This window comes from Conger conger, chromosome 10 (assembly GCF_963514075.1).
Source record: "Conger conger chromosome 10, fConCon1.1, whole genome shotgun sequence".
Lineage (NCBI taxonomy): Eukaryota > Metazoa > Chordata > Actinopteri > Anguilliformes > Congridae > Conger > Conger conger.
Genome location: NC_083769.1, coordinates 3,819,983 through 3,837,792, shown reverse-complemented (window position 1 = coordinate 3,837,792; position 17,810 = coordinate 3,819,983). Strand labels below are relative to the sequence as shown.

General features: G+C 46.2%; 1 protein-coding gene across 2 annotated transcripts in view; it reads right to left on the bottom strand.

The window, feature by feature from the left end:
• slc38a5b (solute carrier family 38 member 5b) overlaps window positions 1–15,215 on the bottom strand; it is a 35,733-nt gene extending 20,518 nt beyond the window's left edge. For both annotated transcript variants that reach the window (XM_061257262.1, XM_061257263.1), the window contains exon 1: window positions 14,991–15,215. The gene's annotated coding sequence lies outside the window, so the exon portion shown is untranslated. The remainder of the gene's footprint in view (window positions 1–14,990) is intronic.
• Window positions 15,216–17,810: the final 2,595 nt, after the last annotated feature.

Below are 17,810 nucleotides of genomic sequence, written 5' to 3'. Positions count from 1 at the left end.
CTCAGACTGGGGCGACGGTTCATCTTTCAGCAGGACAACGACCCAAAGCACACAGCCAAGATATCAAAGGAGTGGCTTCAGGACAACTCTGTGAATGTCCTTGAGTGGCCCAGCCAGAGCCCAGACTTGAATCCGATTGAACATCTCTGGAGAGATCTGAAAATGGCTGTGCACCGACGCTCCCCATCCAACCTGATGAGAGGTGCTGCAAAGAGGAATGGGCGAAACTGCCCAAAGATAGGTGTGCCAAGCTTGTGGCATCATATTCAAAAAGACTTGAGGCTGTAATTGCTGCCAAAGGTGCATCAACAAAGTATTGAGCAAAGGCTATGAATACTTATGTACATTTCTTAGTTTTTTATTTTTAATAAACTTTCAAAAATTTCAAAAAAACTTATTTCATGTTGTCATTATGGGGTGTTTTGAGGAAAAAAATGAATTTATTCCATTTTGGAATAAGTGCTGTAACATAACAAAATGTGGGGAAAAGTGAAGTGCTGTGAATACTTTCTGGATGCACTGTAACTGTTCTAATCTGCCTGCAACTTACTACCAAAAACAAAGCAATGATTTTCACAAATTTCATAATGGTCAAAATGGCATTCTTTGGGTTGCCTCTTTTGTCAACTGCAGACTCAATACAATACATTTTAAAACAGTGTAACATTGCAATATTTCAGTGACAATAATTTATATATTTTCATTACATTTTTATCTGTTGGAATATCTTGATACAATATTTTAGTATATTAAACTTCCATATATTTTCCATAAATGTCCACATATTAAAATGCTTTTTTCAACAATAAAAATGTTAAATGTTGAAACCTTGTGTTTTTGATCTGATCTGAGCACGCACGCGCGCACACACACACACCACACACACACACCCCACACACACACACACCCACACACACACACACACACACTCACACACACACACACTCACACACACACACACAGATCCTCTCTCCCCACACCCTCTCAGAAAAACCAGTTATACCATGCCACACCCCCAGTAGGGAAATTCACACATCAGAACAAGAATGACTACAGCCTGTCTGGCTCCAAACGTTTAATCCTGTCCGTCTCTCACTTTCTCCGTCACGATATCTAAATATTTATCTTGCTTTTTCTCTCTCTCTTTGTGTGAGATCTGTGAAAAAAGCCCATTGAATAAAAATGACACTTTCCACCATCTACCTAGATTTTCTGTCTACTTCAGGAAATACTATTCATCAAACATAAGCATATTCCATATACACACGTATAGTGCCTGCATTTAGCAAATTGGAAATACAGTAGATATTTAACATTACCTTTTTCAAATTTGATTTATTTATATAAGGCTTAGAAAACTGTGAGAGTGTGACTCAATTAGCTTTGGGGGACTGTACAGTCTCAGTATAAACAGCTGTCAGACATAAAGCTGCCTATTTTCACTATATTTGAATTTCACATTTTGACACATTTTGAGGCGGCACGGATGGTGCAGTGGGTAGCACTGCCGCCTCACAGCAAGGAGGTCCTGGGTTTGAATCCCCGTCGGCCAGGGCCTCTCTGTGCGGAGTTTGCATGTTCTCCCCGTGTCTGCATGGGTTTCCTCCGGGTACTCCGGTTTCCTCCCACAGTCCAAAGACATGCACGTTAGGCTGATTGGAGAGTCTAAATTGCCCGTAGGTATGAGTGTGTGAGTGAATGGTGTGTGTGCTCTGCGATAGACAGGCGACCTGTCCAGGGTGTATTCCTGCCTTTTGCCCAATGTATGCTGGGATAGGCTCCAGCCCCCCTGCGACCCTGATCAGGATAAGCGGGTTCAGATAATGGATGGATGGATGGACACATTTTGACACATTTGGACACAGGAGCTATGTTCTTAATGGCTCCTGCATACATGGAACAGGATTTAAAGTTACATTAAATAAGTTATATTACAGGGCAGAATACTGCACTGAGAAATGGTTGGCATTAATATAGCACCTTTATCCAAAGCGCTGTACAATTGATGCTTCTCATTCACCCATCCATACACACACTCACACACCAACGGCGATTGGCTGCCACACAAGGCACCAACCAGCTCGTCAGGAGCATTTTGGGGGTTCCATGTCTTGTTCAGGGACACTTCGACACACCCAGGGCAGGATCAAACCGGCAACCCTCCGACTGCCAGACGACTGCTGTCCTCCATTCAGCTCATGAGGTAAAGCAGTGGTGTGCATTCTATGGTGGATATACACTCAGTGACCAATTTATTAGGTAGAGCTGTACACCAGCTTGTCAATGCAAATATTGAATCAGCCAATCATGTGGCAGCAACTAAATGCATTAAAGAAATGCAAACCTGGTCAAGAGGTTCAACTGTTTTTCAGACCAAATATCAGAATTGGGAATAAATGTGATCTAAGTCAATTTGACCGTGGAATGATATTGGTGCCAGAGTGGTTCTGAGAAACTGCTGATCTCTTGGGATTTTCACGCACAATAGTCTCAAGAGTTTGCAGAGAATGGTGTGAAAAACCAAAAACATCCAGTGAGCAGCAGTTCTGTGGGCAGAAACGCCTTGTTAATGAGAGACGTCAGAGGAGAAGGGTCAGACTGGTCAAAGCTGACAGGAAGGTGAGAGTAAGGCAAATAACCACACATTACAACTGTGGCATGCAGAAGAGCATCTCTGAACACACAACATGTCAAACTTCTGAGTGGATAGGCTAGAGCAGCAGAAGACCAATAAATCTAAAGAATAAGTCTAAAAATACCTAATAAAGTGCTCACAGAGTATATATGACTATTGCAAGGACGTAACTTTAGTTAGAATATTCTAGAAATAGAATAGATAGATTTATAGTGAAATAAATTGATAGGCTGGTGCATTTAATCGCTTTATTTGGTCGTGGAAGGAAAGAGCACGCCTTTTTGCCAGAATTTTGTTAGAAATAGAGATCGCTCAAACTGCATGACTGGAATAAAACATGGTTTCTGTGCATTTTTATTCATTCAAAGTTTGTTTTGGTACAGAATGTTGAGCATTGTGAGGTTTGAAGGAGCTCTGGGCATCAAACATCTGCACAGCTGACGACCATGAGAACCCAGCCCATTCTGAGATCTGTATAGGCCGACGGCATGGCTAAAGGAAGGGACCTTGATGCGGGCATCAGTTTGTCACAGTTGCACACTGAGGATGGGGGTTCTGGTCCTGCCCAGACTCACATAGAGCGGTGTAATGGGTCACTCTGAGGGCGGGGGGGGCTCAGTCAGGGGGGGCTCAGTCAGGGGGGGTCAGTGAGATCGCCCCAGGCACCGCAGAATCACAGCCACGGGCCGGGTGACGCGGCTCGGAGAACGCCTGATGATCCCCCCCCACCACCGCGCTGTACCCCCCGCTAACACACAGGCCACCGCGGTGTACCACCCGCTAACACACAGGCCACCGCGGTGTACCCCCCGCTAACACACAGGCCACCGCGGTGTACCCCCCGCTAACACACAGGCCACCGCGCTGTACCCCCCGCTAACACACAGGCCACCGCGGTGTACCCCCCGCTAACACACAGGCCACCGCGCTGTACCCCCCGCTAACACACAGGCCACCACGGTGTACCCCCCGCTAACACACAGGCCACCGCGGTGTACCCCCCGCTAACACACAGGCCACCACGGTGTACCCCCCGCTAACACACAGGCCACCACGGTGTACCCCCCGCTAACACACAGGCCACCGCGCTGTACCCCCCGCTAACACACAGGCCACCGCGCTGTACCCCCCGCTAACACACAGGCCACCGCGCTGTACCCCCCGCTAACACACAGGCCACCGCGCTGTACCCCCCGCTAACACACAGGCCACCGCGCTGTACCCCCCGCTAACACACAGGCCACTGGGACACATAGAGGAACGGGCCACTGGAATAGATAGAGGAACGGGCCACTGGGACAGATAGAGGAACACAGGCCACTGGAACAGATAGAGGAACGGGCCACCGGAATAGATAGAGGAACGGGCCACTGGGACAGATAGAGGAACACAGGCCACTGGAACAGATAGAGGAACACAGGCCACTGGAACAGATAGAGGAACACAGGCCACTGGGACAGATAGAGGAACACAGGCCACTGGGACAGATAGAGGAACGGGCCACTGGGACAGATAGAGGAACACAGGCCACTGGAACAGATAGAGGAACACAGGCCACTGGAACAGATAGAGGAACACAGGCCACTGGAATAGATAGAGGAACACGGGCCACTGGAACAGATAGAGGAACACAGGCCACTGGAACAGATAGAGGAACGGGCCACTGGAACAGATAGAGGACACAGGCCACTGGAACATATAGAGGAACACAGGCCACTGGGACAGATGGAGGAACACAGGCCACTGGAACAGATAGAGGAACACAGGCCACTGGGACAGATAGAGGAACACAGGCCACTGGAACAGATAGAGGAACACAGGCCATTGGGACATATAGAGGAACACGGGCCACTGGAACAGATAGAGGAACACAGGCCACTGGAACAGATAGAGGAACACAGGCCACTGGAACAGATAGAGGAACACAGGCCACTGGAACAGATAGAGGAACACGGGCCACTGGAACAGATAGAGGAACACGGGCCACTGGAACAGATAGAGGAACACAGGCCACTGGAACAGATAGAGGAACACAGGCCACTGGAACAGATAGAGGAACACGGGCCACTGGAACAGATAGAGGAACACAGGCCACTGGAACAGATAGAGGAACGGGCCACTGGGACAGATAGAGGAACACAGGCCACTGGAACAGATAGAGGAACACGGGCCATTGGGACATATAGAGGAACACGGGCCACTGGAACAGATAGAGGAACACAGGCCACTGGGACACATAGAGGAACGGGTGATTGGAACAGATAGAGGAACGGGCCATTGGGACATATAGAGGAACACAGGCCACTGGGACAGATGGAGGAACGGGTGATTGGAACAGATAGAGGAACGGGCCACTGGAACAGATAGAGAAAACGGGAAAGTCACAAAATCCGTGCCAACTGCAACTGTGACAAACAGCCAGCCTTACTGATCACCATATTCCAATCATGTCATGAAATCCCCATCTTTATTATCTCAACATATTTTTCTCATGGTGATGCTACATGATTGGAGGGGTGAGTTGGGGCCTATTGTGTAATATTGAGGGTGTTATTGGACATGACGCCCTTGGATCATTGTCTGTTTCCACCGCAGTATCACCGTGGACCAGTGATCCAGATGTAATATCCCTCATCCTCTCATGCACAGCTGCACCCTTAGCAGTCATTCATAGCTGCAGGGCATAGATGGGTTCAGCTGTGGGTTATAGAGAATGCTGCGCTGTAAGGCACAGTGACTGTTGGGTGTAACGTGTCACATACTGTGTTTATACAAACTTGTTTTCAACTTCTCCAACTTCACAAGAGAAAATATATACATCTCAGTAAACCATAACCAACTTCACCAGAGCTGGTTATATTACAGTGAGCACACCATAGGTAACTTCATTAGAGAAAATGTTCGATTTAAGCAATAACTCATGACTGGCAGTGGTATATTAAAATTTTATCGCAGCTTAGGGGCATTGTTCGGCCCAACACCCAGGAGAGGGTCACAACCCCAGTAGCTGTGACAACATTTCTATATACTGTGTCCTGGAGTGAGTTGTTGCTTTTGTAAAACGGTTACCAAAAATGTTTTATTAACAGTTTCATTACAAGAATAATTTAAAAGTAATTCATGTATGCTTATAAGTGCCAGGTGAGTGCTATGCAATGTTAGTAAACTCTAACGCTGTTACAAAAATCCATCCAAGGGAGAGTTTCCCGATCCAGAAATCCTTGAACACTGAGTTGCACTGAACCAGAAAAGCACATGCCTTTGAGTTTAAAATACACCTCTTCTAAAATCTTGGAACCTATCGTCAGGTATGCGTTATGAGTTTCTCTTCCATCCAGACACCATCGGAGATCGCCTTGGACAATCATTTTTTAAGTTGCGAATGGTTTAGACTGGAACTTGACTTTCAGTACCACCAAGGGTAGCAATAAACATCTGAACGGGGTGTAGGAAGCGGACCTCAGCTATTTCACTGCCATATATAACCTTTGGAAGGTTATTTGATTGCGAATAAAAGCAACTCCAGGAACAAATATGCAAAACCATTCAATGGTTAGTATCATAACACAATATAGTTTTAGCTGTAAGAATCCAGAAATGAGCAGTTAATTGTCCAAGGAAATGTATTATTACAGAAATAGAAATAGGGCAGGAAAGGTTTCAGTAGGCTGTTCTCCAGCTGTGACCGAGCTGTGGGATGTATACGTGGCTCTGTGTGCTCCAGCCCTGGAGCCACTCCAGGGTTTGCTTCACGCCCACCAGCTGCTGCACATCTCAGCCTTGAAGGCTCACTGCTGTCACAGGGCCAGAGGCTGTGTGAGACCGTGTCTGTGTGGGACTGTGTGTGTGTCTGTGTGAGACTGTGTCTGTGTGGGACTGTGTGTGTCTGTGTGAGACTGTGTCTGTGTGGGACTGTGTGTGTCTGTGTGAGACTGTGTCTGTGTGGGACTGTGTGTGTCTGTGTGAGACTGTGTCTGTGTGGGACTGTGTGTGTTTGTGTGAGACTGTGTCTGTGTGAGACTGTGTCTGTGTGGGACTGTGTCTGTGTGGGACTGTGTGAGACTGTGTCTGTGTGGGACTGTGTGTGTGTCTGTGTGAGACTGTGTCTGTGTGGGACTGTGTGTGACTGTGTGTGTTTGTGTCAGACTGTGTGTGTCTGTGTGAGACTGTGTGAGACTGTGTGTGTTTGTGTGAGACTGTGTTTGTGTGAGACTATGTGTGTTTGTGTGAGACTGTGTGTGTTTCTGTGAGAATGTGTGTGTCTGTGTGGGACTGTGTGTGTCTGTGTGAGACTGTGTCTGTGTGGGACTGTGTGTGTGTGGGACTGTGTGTGACTGTGTGTGTTTTTGTCAGACTGTGTGTGTCTGTGTGAGACTGTATCTGTGTGGGACTCTGTGTGTGTCTGTGTGAGACTGTGTCTGTGTGGGACTGTGTGTGACTGTGTGTTTGCGTCAGACTGTGTGTGTCTGTGTGAGACTGTGTGAGACTGTGTGTGTTTGTGTGAGACTGTGTTTGTGTGAGACTATGTGTGTTTGTGTGAGGCTGTGTGTGTTTCTGTGAGAATGTGTGTGTTTGTGTGAGACTGTGTGTCTGTGTGAGACTGTGTTTGTGTGAGACTATGTGTGTTTGTGTGAGACTGTGTGTGTTTGTGTGAGACTGTGTTTGTGTGAGACTGTGTGTTTGTGTGAGACTGTGTGTTTGCATGAGACTGTGTGTCTGTGTGAGACTGTGTTTGTGTGGGACTGTGTGTCTGTGTGAGACTGTGTGAGACTGTGTTTGTGTGGGACTGTGTGTGTCTGTGTGAGACTGTGTGTTTGTGTGAGACTATGTGTGTTTGTGTGAGACTGTGTGTGTTTGTGTGAGACTGTGTTTGTGTGGGACTGTGTGTGTCTGTGTGAGACTGTGTGTGTTTGTGTGAGACTGTGTGTTTGCATGAGACTGTGTGTGTATGTGTGAGACTGTGTGTTTGTGTGAGACTGTGTTTGTGTGGAACTGTGTGTGTCTGTGTGAGACTGTGTTAGTGTGGGACTGTGTGTGTCTGTGTGAGGCTGTGTTTGTGTGGGACTGTGTGTGTCTGTGTGAGACGGTGTGTGTTTGTATGAGACTGTGTCTGTGTGGGACTGTGTGTTTGTGTGGGACTGTGTTTGTGTGAGACTGTGTGTGTCTCAGGACTAGACTGTGTGGGTCTCAGGACCAGACTCTGTGTGTCTCAGGACCAGACTGTGTGTGTCTCAGGATCAGATGGTGGTAGACCCTGCTGCTCAGTGCTGTATCCCTGCAGCATACCTCTCTCTCCTCATTCTCTCTCTGTTCGGGGAGAAGGCTGTTCCTTTTCTTCACTCTCAGAAATAAATGTACAAAATGTGCCTAAAATGTACAAATGCTGTTCGTTGGAAAGGTATCCAATAGCTGCATAAAATTGTACCCCTAGCCAGCAATATATAATTAATTTGTAGAAATTTTGCTTAGAAAATGATTGTACTTTCATGTTACACTGAGGAAATTTGATCCTCGAAGAAAGAAAACTGTTCCTGAACTGTCACTTTATTTCTGAGCGTGTACTATCCATCAGGGTGCAGGCTGACGGAAATTTCCAGGCCGCTTAAGGAGACATGAGAGACACGTGAGCCGCAGCCTTCTCCCACCTCTCTTATCTTTAGACTTCCCCGTTCCCTTCAGCTGAGTACAGAGCTGAATTTCCCAGGCGGAGGCCTGCAATCTCATAGATTAGCCAGGGACAACAACGCAGCCAGCAGGGACAACAGAGGAGGTGTAGAGAGGAGCAATGAGGAGGTGTAGAGAGGAGCAGTGAGGAGGAGGAGGAGGAGAGGAGCAGTAAGGAGGAGGAGAGGAGCAGTGAGGAGGTGTAGAGGGGCAGTGAGGAGGTGTAGAGAGGAGCACAGAGGAGGAGGAGAGAAGCAGTGAGGAGGAGGAGAGGAGTAGTGAGGAGGAGGAGAGGAGCAGTGAGGAGGTGTAGAGGGGCAGTGAGGAGGTGTAGAGAGGAGCACTGAGGAGGTGTAGAGAGGAGCAGTGAGGAGGAGGAGAGGAGCAGTAAGGAGGTATAGAGGGGCAGTGAGGAGGTGTAGAGGGGAGCAGTGAGGAGGAGGAGAGGAGCAGTGAGGAGGTGTAGAGAGGAGCAGTGAGGAGGAGGGGAGGAGCAGTGAAGAGGAGGGGAGTAGCAGTGAGGAGGTGTAGAGAGGAGCAGTGAGGAGATGTAGAGAGGAGCAGTGAGGAGGGGGAGAGGGGCAGTGAGGAGGAGGAGAGGAGTAGTGAGGAGGAGGAGAGGAGCAGTGAGGAGGAGGGGAGGAGCAGTGAGGATGTGTAGAGAGGAGCAGTGAGGAGATGTAGAGAGGAGCAGTGAGGAGGTGTAGAGAGGGGCAGTGAGGAGGAGGAGAGGAGCAGTGAGGAGGAGGAGAGGGGCAGTGAGGAGGAGGAGAGGGGCAGTGAGGAGGTGTAGAGAGGAGCAGTGAGGAGGTGTAGAGAGGAGCAGTGAGGAGGTATAGAGAGGAGCAGTGGGGAGGAGGAGAGGAGCAGTGAGGAGGTGGAGAGAGGAGCAGTGAGGAGGAGGGGAGGAGCAGTGAGGAGGTATAGAGAGGAGCAGTGAGGAGATGTAGAGAGGAGCAGTGAGGAGGGGGAGAGGGGCAGTGAGGAGGAGGAGAGGAGCAGTGAGGAGGTGTAGAGAGGGGCAGTGAGGAGGTGTAGAGAGGAGCAGTGAGGAGGTGTAGAGAGGGGCAGTGGGGAGGAGGAGAGGAGCAGTGAGGAGGTGTAGAGAGGAGCAGTGAGGAGGAGGAGAGGTGCAGTGAGGAGGAGGGGAGGAGCAGTGAGGAGGTGTAGAGAGGAGCAGTGAGGAGATGTAGAGAGGAGCAGTGAGGAGGGGGAGAGGGGCAGTGAGGAGAAGGAGAGGAGCAGTGAGGAGGAGGAGAGGAGCAGTGAGGAGGTGTAGAGAGGAGCAGTGAGGAGGTGTAGAGAGGGGCAGTGAGGAGGTGTAGAGAGGAGCAGTGAGGAGGTATAGAGAGGAGCAGTGAGGAGGTGTAGAGAGGGGCAGTGGGGAGGAGGAGAGGAGCACTGAGGAGGTGTAGAGAGGAGCAGTGAGGAGGAGGAGAGGTGCAGTGAGGAGGTGTAGAGAGGGGCAGTGAGGAGGTGTAGAGAGGAGCAGTGAGGAGGAGGGGAGGAGCAGTGAGGAGGTGTAGAGAGGAGCAGTGAGGAGATGTAGAGAGGAGCAGTGAGGAGGGGGAGAGGGGCAGTGAGGAGGAGGAGAGGAGCAGTGAGGAGGAGAGGAGGAGCAGTGAGGAGGTGTAGAGAGGAGCAGTGAGGAGGTGTAGAGAGGAGCAGTGAGGAGGAGGAGAGGGGCAGTGAGGAGGTATAGAGAGGAGCAGTGAGGAGGAGGAGAGGAGCAGTGAGGAGGAGGAGGAGAGGAGCAGTGAGGAGGTGTAGAGAGGAGCAGTGAGGAGGTGTAGAGAGGGGCAGTGAGGAGGTGTAGAGAGGAGCAGTGAGGAGGTATAGAGAGGAGCAGTGAGGAGGTGTAGAGAGGGGCAGTGAGGAGGAGGGGAGGAGCAGTGAGGAGGTAAATGAGGAGTACTGAAAAAAACAATGCAAAAATTAAAAATAACATCACTCAGTTAAAAAAACACAAACATAACATAAAAATCTATACTTTATGCATTGGCCTTTTTTCCATGATCTATACAAGGCAAAGGAATGAATAGACAGCTTCAAGACATATTCTCAGAAATGACGTCTCACAGCACGTGTGCAGTCTTCCTGGACGTATCAGCCCAAAGCTTTCCTATGAGCCCAATGAGATTGTTGTTTGGTTACATTTTTCACAAGTTTGAGATCGTGCCATTATTTTGCTTTCCCCACTGCCTAGCTTTCCAAGACTGCAATGTGTGGCTTATAGTTATTTCCAGGCAAGACGGATGTGGTACGCTGTAATTGTTAGGATAATTATTAGAAGGCTAGTTTGCATTGGTAATTAGCAGTTTATATAGGCGTGTTCAGAGTGACGCTGGCGTCCCTCCCTCCCATTTGGAATGGTATGCTGTGTCAGTACCCCATTACAGTCTGCTCTCCCCCCTTCAGAACGCACTTCTCTCTTCCTACCTCTCGCAGAATAACCTGCTGGACCCCCACCAGTCCGGCTTCAGACCTGGCCACTCGACAGAGAACGCACTCCTCTCCGTCAATGAGTCCCTTCAGGCTGCACGAGCAGCCTCCCTCTCCACTGTCCTGATCCTTCTTGACCTCTCTGCGGCCTTCAATACAGTCAACCACTCCATCCTCTTAGCCTCCCTGGCATCTACAGGGATCTGTGGCACAGCCTTAGAGTGGATTAAATCTTATCTCTCTGGCCGGTCCTCCCAGGTGTCCTGGGCTGGAAGAGTGTCAACCCCTCGCCCCCTTGTTACAGGAGTCCCCCAGGGCTCAGTCCTCAGACCCCGCCTCTTCTCCATTTACACCAGATCCCTTGGCCCTGTTATCTCTGCTCATGGCATCTCATATCATTGTTATGCTGATGACACCCAACTCTTTCTCTCCTTCCCCCCATCAGACACACAGGTCTCTACCCGTATCTCCGCCTGCCTGAGAGACATCCAGAGCTGGATGGGCAACCACCATCTAAAGCTCAACCCAGGTAAGACGGAGGTAATCTTCATCCCTGCTCTAACCTCTCCCTTCTCCGATTTTTCCATCTCAGTCGGGGATACCACAGTGACCTCATCCCCTAGTGCAAGAAACCTTGGAGTGGTGATGGACAACAGGCTGTCCTTCTCCGAGAACATCGCTACGGTGACCCAGGCGTGCAGGTTCTTCCTGTACAACATCCGGAGAATCCGACCCTTTCTCACCACCTACTCCACTCAGCTCGTTGTCCAAGCAATGGTCCTGTCCCGCCTGGACTATTGCAATTCTCTGCTGGCTGGCCTTCCAGCATCTGCCATCAGACCCCTATAACTGATCCAGAATGTTCCCAGACATTCATATGTCACCCCCCTGCTCAACAACCTCGCATCAAATTTAAAACTTTGGTGCTCGCATACCAGGCAGTTAAGGGATCAGCCCATGTATATATTCAATCCCTTATCAAGACCTATACACCAACAAGACCCCTCCGTTCTGCCACTTCCTGCTGTCTGGTGCCTCCCCCTCGCCACACCTGCACTTCACGCTCACGACTGCTGTCTGTTCTGGCCCCACGGTGGTGGAATGACCTCCCAGTGGATGTCAGAATGGTAGAGTCTCTGACCTCCTTCAAGCGCAGACTGAAGACTCACCTCTTCAGGTTACACCTTTCCCTCCCTAACTCACCACCATGATTAGCCTTATATATGCCATAGACTGTAATTGTAGATTGTATAGATATTGTTACTTGTATAGATATTGTTTTTTTTGTATTAGCTATTGTATTGTTGTAATCAGGGTATTCTAGCTGCCAACTGTGGTATGCTAGTTTGGAAGTTGATTGTATTCTTCAAGGGTTCTGATTATTTGTATGTTTACACTAGGACTCGGAACTGTACTGTCCTCTCAGGTCCTCTTCGCACTTGTACTTGTGTTTGATCTGCACTTCACTGTACATTGCTCTGGATAAGAGTGTGTGCTAAATGTCATGTAAAAAGATGGCACAGACATTTTAATGTTAGCTTTAACTACTTTAAGAGCAAATTCATTTGTTGCTTTAATTCTGGATCTTAGAAACAAAATAAATATGTAAGAATAGTAATGCTCCAGTCACACCCTTGGAGCTTGACCAGTATTCTGGCACGTCAGGGAATGGGCCGGGCTTTTGTCCTGAAATGCTTTCTCTCCGAACGTAAGCACAAGACCTGACTCGCCAGGGCTGTGTAACTGTCAAATCCCAATTTCCTGGTAATTTTTATTGGCTGAGAAAAAGCCGGCAAACATTTCAGAATTACGAACACACCAAAGGTTGGGTTACCTTTGTTGCATAAGACTAGGGCGGGAACCTTTTTCAAAGACCATGTCTAAACTTGCCATGACTTTGTGTCAGCATGACATTTCCATAGTGACATTTCCATAAAGTACTGCTTCCACTGTTTGAACATGATGTTCTGACATAAATGGCAGACAAACATCACTACTACTGCACAATAGCTTTACTGTATAATTTCTCAGAATTTAAACTGTTTTATTACATTTGCAAGGAAGATAATTTATTGATATTTTGACAGTGACACTGTGCACTGGTGTTTGAAGATTTCATGTCAATACAGTTACATGAACACTGGATATGATAACAAAAACAGGAAACTATGAGGTTAAAGTTATTTTAAAGTTATCCCCTTTTAGGGGAGCAATAGTAATTGTAACAGTAATAGTAATAGTAATAGTAACAAGGAGCTGCACATGTACTTTTGGGGCTAGCTGTGTGTCTTTGGGCAAGAAAGCAAACAAAATGCTCATTCTAGGGGTGAAATTTGCATTTTGAATTTGTTGTTGTCAGTAAACATGACCAATTAAGTGTCACTGCCAGTAAAGCAGGGCATCATGAGGCTGAAAAAACAGAATACATTGATCAGACTGTAATGATTCATTGTAGGCAGCAAGGAGGCACTGGTGAGCTCAGGAATAGCAAACAACCACGGTAGTGGAAGACGATGAATTGTGAAAACGCTACTTTTGAACTGTCAAACAGATCAAAAAACTATCTCCATGATGGAGGTGTGTCAAAGAGTTGCACAAAGACAAAACTACAGCAGTACAGCCTCAGGGGGCTCACTGGGGCACCCCAGAACAGCCAGGTTAGAGTTCTGGAAAAAATGTCTCGTGGACAGATGAGACCAACATTGACTTGTATGATAGTGATGGCAAGAGCAAAATGTGGAGGCCATAAGAAACTGCCCCAGACCCAACCCCCCCCCTCTGGGAAACATGGGGTGTTATAGTTTGTGTATGTACAGCTGCCACATTTGCCGGCTAATTGTCCTCAGTGATGATGTCACTGCTGATGGCTACAGGTTGAATTTTGAAGTGCACAGAAATATCTTATCTGCTCAGATCCAACCAAATGCCTCAACTTATTGGACAGTGCCTCACCTGGCAGCCGGACAATAACCGCAAACATACCAATGAGCTTAACAGGGCCAAAAAGTGGAATGTTCTTGACGACCACATCAATCCAACTGAACATGAATCCAACAGAACAAGCATTTTGTTCGATGAAAGCAAGACTGAGGGCAAAGCACCCCGGGAACAAACAGGAACTGAAGATAGCTGCAGCACAGGCCTGCCAGAGCATCACCAGTGAAGATACCCAGCATCTGGTCATGTCTGTGGGTCACAGACTTGCCACAAAGTACCAAATAGCATTAAATCCAATTAATTTTGCTCCCTTAAAATGGAGGGGACTATGTATGAAAAGGGCTGTAACACCTTGTAATAGGGCTCGATGGAAACTGAAATTTAAACTCATATTCATCGTTTCATTATATTTTGAAATTTTGAGTAAAGAGGCAACAAATTGTATATTGTATTAGCTGCATAATGAATCAATATTTTGAGACCCATTGCTTTTGATATGCAAAATCTCATAGGTGTCACTGGTGTTCCTTCAAATGCTAAATAAAATTAAGCCATTTCAGGTGACTGGGGACTGTAGGAGTCATACTTCACACGTCTCTCTCTGTCGTCCCCTACAAGATGCCTTGCTCCCTGCTCTGGTCTCCCGTTTCCCCCAGCATGCTCTCGAGCCACACGACCATATTTCCAACCCTTCTCACGATCCTGGGTCATCAGGTTCCCAACTCTGCTCTCTAACTCCATGCTTGCAGTCCCCCCCCACCCCCCACCCCCCCCCCCTCCTCATTTGGAAATCACCAGCTGCTGCAAGTCTCTGTCATTCTGTCACTGCTCAGATGACTGAGCGCGTCGCAGATTGCTGTGGAAGTTTTGGATTGGTTACCCACGTGTTCGCTCTGGCGGGGGAGGGGTCAGCGGGGAGAGCTGCAGGCTGGTGGAACAGCTCCACCTCCCCATGAGTTATGAGTGTAAGTGGTCTGACCAGTATAGGCTGAATGGAACGCATCTGAAATATGCAGAATAAAAACTCAAGAAAAAAAGAAATCTACTAACTAACCTCTAAAGACACGGTTTTACAGAGAACCGACCGCCTTTAAAAACATGCTGCATTCTCACTCATAGCACACCAGGAATGCCAAAGAAAGTTTTGAGAAAGTGCCAAAGTCATCCAAAATTATCTCTCTCTGTGATCAGTTCTCTGTGCGTAGTTGCCGGAATCAAGACTGCAACTCTCTTTAGAATCAGGTCAGCCAATCAAGTTTGTTGTGAAAACAGACATCCCAGAAAAAAAGTGAATCTATGAAAACCCACTCACCTTTGCTGAAGATCCAAAGGATCCAAGTGGGAGATATGGACCTCTTATCCTTAATGTTTTTACACATAGAATCTTCCTCAAATCTACCAGCTACTGAACAGCTGCTGTACCGACATCCAGGCAGTCCGTCAGTTATATATTCCTAAAAGCACACAAGCAAGAAACAGAGATAGTGAGAGAGAGCAGTAGAGTGAGGGAGCAGGAGAAAGAGAGGGGGAGAAAGAGAGGGAGAGGGAGGGGGAGAGAGGGAGAGGGAGAGAGGGAGAGGGAGAGTGTATATAGTACCGCCCATATTTAACCCCTACTGTGCAGTCATGGTGTTTCCCTACTTTGGGGAGTGTAAAGTTGATCTCGGGTTCTGGACCTCAAATCATCTCCAGTTCTCAAGCACACTACACAAACAGCATGTAATTAATGCCTAATCTTGAAAACATGATTTGTGGGAACCAGAAAGAGGGACTAGCAGATGGTATGTAGGGGCATGGTGTAGGAGTCTAGTATGGGGTATTCATATTGTACACTGGTGTGCAGAAATTTGAACACCCCTGGTCAAAAAGCCTTTTACAATACATTAATCTCACAAGTTTGTGCTCAATTTTCAAAGCCTTAGACACAAGACTCAAAACGGTAAGCATTTGTAACACTGTTTGCCTGTTCAAAACATGCATTGTGTATTCATATCTTTAAAGAAATCTTGCACTTCTGAGCTCATTGTTTCAAATTCATCATTTTTCATGAAATACTATAGGAACATTTGTTTAGATCGCCCACACCAAAGATACCTATAGCTTCACTGTTTAGTTTACAATACTTTACAATAGCAGGAAAACATCCTTGATACATGTTTTAAAATGGTTATTCTTTTGGTTCTAAATAAAGGCAATAGTGGAAACAGTAGAGTGGAATCATTGAACAAAATCAGAATACTGTAAAAAAGATATATAATTACAACTTTTCACACAGTTAGCACAAGAGCACTGTATGTGCACCAAACTGAATGATTTTTTCATTGTTTTTCCAAAACATCAGGCTCAACCACCAAAATCTAAACATTTCTACAGTCCAATTTGCAAATCACTGACAGAAAATAGTACATCTATTGTAATGCCACTGGTTGTTAGTGTTTTTTTGTTCTATGATTGACAAAAGAAATCTAGCGCTGGTGCTTTTCCTTTGAGACATGTTTGTAGTGGTTTGGCAGTTTTGATGCATTTTGTGAATGAAATGAACTGTTGTGCAAAGCTGCTTGTTGGTGCAGAGAGTTGTATGAGAAGTTTTGAAAAAAGTGAATTCAATTGTAAAAAAAGAAATAAATTAAAAAACGAATCATAGCAACAGTGGGAAAGAAATCCTCAACTGCAGTGAAAGACACTGCCTCTAAGACGAGAAACAAGGCCACCTCTCTGAAGGAGTACTTGTCGTCTGTCACCTCCTCCTCCTCTTCCTCCTCCTCTCACTGCTTGATCTCTATTCTAACATGGACCATCTGACTGCTGCATGTTGTTGCAGGTGGATACACATCCTTACTCCTGCTCTTAGCACTAGGTAAAATCAATCATTAGTTATTTGAGCACCAGCTCAAATTACAAACTGGGGGGGGCATGTCATAAAAGGTTGAAAACCCCTGTGCTGTGACAAAGGATAGTGAGGAAATCTTACATTCAGTCATAATGTGGTAAAATTGATTGAATTGATGGAATATTATTACAAGTATTTTAGGAGTAATGTTGTAGTTACTTATCATTTTGAGTAGTGGAATACATTGGGAGTTAGATGCATTGTAATGAACGAAAACACAGTATTTTCAAATGTAATGTGTGTAATTCATTTTGAAATGCTAATACTTTGAACGTTAAGTTATGTCATTGTGAACAAGTGACTTGGTTCAGCGAACAAATGGTTTTTGGTTTATGTATATTGTACCAAAGCAATTGAAAAAAGTGTTTAGAGTTGTGAAAAATGACCTCATGGTTCTGAAATTAGTGTCAGGTTCTGAAATCATGTTATGGCTTAATTCCTCCGATAAGCCACAACATTAAAACCACCTGTTTATGATTCATGATTACAAATGCTTTAAACTGTATAAACTTGTATATAGATACATAAGTAATATTTCATTGTATTATATATGTGTATATGAGCAGATAATCATAAGTAAATTGTATTCAAAAGTTGAATTTGTTAAATGAAAATGGAAATCTTGTAAGCTCGTGGGGGGGGGGTGGTATTGCTTTGTTAATTAAATGTATGTTGATACATACTGGTGTTCATCATGACGTCTATCTTAACAGATGCTCCAGGACATGAACAATTTTTCATATTTAAAAAAGTAGGAATAAAAGGCATGCAACATACCTTCTTTGGTGGTGGCCCAAAAATTCAATTTTGGTCTCATCAGTCCAAAGCACATTGTTTCAAAAGGCTTCAGGCGTCTCAATGTTGTTGTTTTTTGCATACTTCAGATGCGTAATTTTGTGTTGAGGTCATTCTTTCTGCCAGCTCTGCCATGTAGGTCTGTGTTGTTTAAAGTACATTGTATTGTTGCCCTGCTGCTACTTTAGAAGGCATGGAGTTACTTCAGAATAAAAAGATCAGCCCAACATTATACTCACCTGACTCACTGAAGCCCTAACGAGTAATCACCTGGGTCTGGGCCTTAGTAATCATCTTTTTAAACAGTAACAGAATAATCTAAAAGGGTTCCCAAACTTTTGCACTGGGCCATTTTCCTTTTTTTTTTTTTTATAAACAGTAAAAAATGAAAATAAAAAGCAATCTTGCTTTGCTTACCATTTACAGTTCAGGTTCGCTTTCGACCAC